Below are 3,009 nucleotides of genomic sequence, written 5' to 3'. Positions count from 1 at the left end.
TCTCTCTCTCTCTCTCTCTCTCTCTCTCTCTCTCTCTCTCTCTCTCTCTCTCTCTCTCTCTCTCTCTCTCTCTCTCTCTCTCTCTCTCTCTCTCTCTCTCTCTCTCTCTCTCTCTCTCTCTCTCTCTCTCTCTCTCTCTCTCTCACGCACACACTCTTGTTATACACACACACACACACACATTAGATTCAATGTTACAGATGATTCCCTTATGTTTTCTATACTTTACAACTTAAAACTTATACCCTTGTTATAAAAAGTGCACAATGTCTAGAGCAGTTGTTTTATGGGAGTATATGGAGAACATATTCCTAATAGTAAAGTGGTGGAGAAAATTTCTCAAACGATGTCAATGAAGTTTGATCATGTGGTGGACTACAATAATTAAGTCTCATGACACAGACACCATGATTGTAATAGAGTTGCAAGGAAGCATTGAATGTCATGTGAGTAGAATCTTGGAGAAGATAGAAAAAGTAAATGAACAAGCATTAAAAAGTCAAGTGAATCTAGTTGAAACCAGTCAAAGTGTATAAAGTAGAGGTTGTGATAATTATAATAGGAGGAAAAGGAAGATGGTTCCCAAAATTTTATCTTTGATGCTTTTTATGCTCTTAGTCTTCATTACAATTTGTTGAGTATAGGACAACTATTAGAGAAAGGTTACAACATGCAAATTCATCATGGATATTGTATGTTGATAGACAAAAATGGAAGATTTATAACTAAGGTAAAAATGACTATCAATCGCCTATTTCCTTTGAAAATTTGTCATGAAAAGTTTTGTTTCTTTGGAGACTTTCACTTTTCTGGATTAAATTATCTATCAAGAAATGAATATATTTTTGGCTTGCCTATTGTGAATATTCCTAATAGTGTATGTGAGACGTGTGAGATTGGAAATAAGCATAGAAAATCATTCCCAAGTGGAGTGTCTTGGAGGGCGAAAAAGCTATTGGAGATAGTTCATTTAGATTTGTGAGCAACTGAGATCCCAATTCATGATGGTAGTAGACATTTTATTACTTTCATTGATGATTTTAGCATAAAGACATGGGTATATTTCTTGACAGAAATAAAAAACATGTGATGCCTTTAAAATGTGTAAGGCATTTTTAGAGAAGTAAAGTGGTTGCAGAATCAAAGTATTGAGAACAAACAAATGCCAAGAATATCTTGCTTGTACAAACTTCTTTGAGCAACATGGAATTCAACACCAACTAACAACTAGATACACACCTCAATAGAATGGAGTTGCTAAAAGAAAGAAAAGAACAATCATGGATATGGTGAGATGTATGTTGAAGGCCAAACAGATGCCTAAAGAGTTTTGTGTAAAAGTAGTTACTATTATTGTCTATATCTTGAACAGGTGTCCAACAAAGAGTATTCGTGACATGACACCAGAAAAAGCTTGGAGTGGAAGGAGATCATCAATCAGACATCTCAAAAATTTTGGATGTATAGCATATGCACATGTCCCAAATCAGCTTAGAAAGGAGAAAGTGTGTTTTCATTGGCTACAGCTCAAAATCAAAGGCTTATAAACTTTACAATCCGGAGACAAACAAGGTGATTATTAGTATAGATGACATTTTATGAGAAAGGTGTGTGGGATTGGTCTCCTAAATCACAAAAGGAGAAAATGATGATCTTTAACAACTATGAAGAGTCTAAGGGACAACTAGATCTAGTTGCTGATGAACCATAATCTTCTAATAGACCAAAGAGGCATCGTCAACTACCAACTATATTGTAAGATTATGTTGTGGGTAATGATAATGACTCATCTGATGAAGAGATTATCAATTTTTCTTTATTTACAAATTGTGAGCGTGTGACTTTTGAAGAAGCCTCAAGTGATGTGAAATGAAGAAAAGTAATGGATGATGAAATTCATGCCATTAAGAAGAATGAAATGTGGGAGTTAACAAATTTGCCAATAGATAAAAAGCTTATTGGAGTAAAGTGGGTATACAAGACCAAGTACAATCCTGATGGAGAAGTTGACCGCTTTAAAGTAAGGTTGGTGGCTAAAGGGTACAAGCAAAAATCAGGTATTGATTACTTTGAAGTATTTGCACTTGTTGCAAGGTTGAATACAATACATATGATTATTTCTCTTTCGGCTCAAAATAATTGGAAGACATATGAAATGGATATTAAATCTGCATTTTTGAATGGTATTTTGGAAGAATAAGTATATGTTGAGCAACCTACAAGATATGTAGTAAAAGGAGAAGAAGATAAAGTATATAGATTAAAGAAATTTTTGTATGGGTTGAAGCAAACACTAAGAGCATGGTACAAGAAAATTGATTCTTACTTTGTGCAACATGGTTTCAAGATATGTCTTTTTTAACACACTCCATATGTTAAATTTGTTACTATTGTAGATATTCTTATTGTGTGCCTATATGTTGATGATTTAACCTTTACTAGCAACAATCCAAACATGATTGTAAAATTCAAGGAGACTATGATCGATTGCTTTGAAATGACAGATTTAAGCCTAATGTCCTATTTTCTTGGCATTGAGGTTGTTTAGCATTGAGGTTGTTTAGCAAGATGATGGAATTTTTATCTCCAAAAAGAAATATGCATGGGATATTTTGAAGAAGTTTAAGATGGAAAATTCAAATCCAATCTCCACACCAGTGGAAGAAAAGTTAAAACTAACAAGAAAAAGTGAAGACAAAAAGGTAGATGCAACCCAATACAAAAGTTTGATTGGAAGTCTAAGATATTTGACTGCAACTAGACCAAATACAGTATTTGGACTCGGGTTGCTTAGTAGATTCATGGAGGAGCCATGTGTAACGCCCGATTTATATATTTATTTTAATGAAGATAAAGATAAAGAAAGAAAGAAAAATGTTTTGTGAATTTAATACATGACATATCGTTCTAAAATATTTAGAATAACGTGCTATTTTACACAATATTCTTTCTTTCACTTCTATTACAATATTTACATTTATAGTGAAAAGAAAATTACAATTGAAATAA

At 33.2% G+C, this 3,009-nt stretch overlaps 1 pseudogene; it reads left to right on the top strand.

Annotated features, from left to right (window-relative positions):
* Positions 1-1,882: 1,882 nt before the first annotated feature.
* On the top strand, positions 1,883-2,200 carry LOC145949602 (putative mitochondrial protein AtMg00820 pseudogene; annotated as a pseudogene).
* The last annotated feature ends 809 nt before the right edge of the window (positions 2,201-3,009 follow it).

This window comes from Cajanus cajan, chromosome 7 (assembly GCF_000230855.2).
Source record: "Cajanus cajan strain Asha chromosome 7, NIPB_CcT2T_4, whole genome shotgun sequence".
Classification (NCBI taxonomy): domain Eukaryota; kingdom Viridiplantae; phylum Streptophyta; class Magnoliopsida; order Fabales; family Fabaceae; genus Cajanus; species Cajanus cajan.
This window is presented reverse-complemented; position numbering and strand designations above follow the sequence as displayed.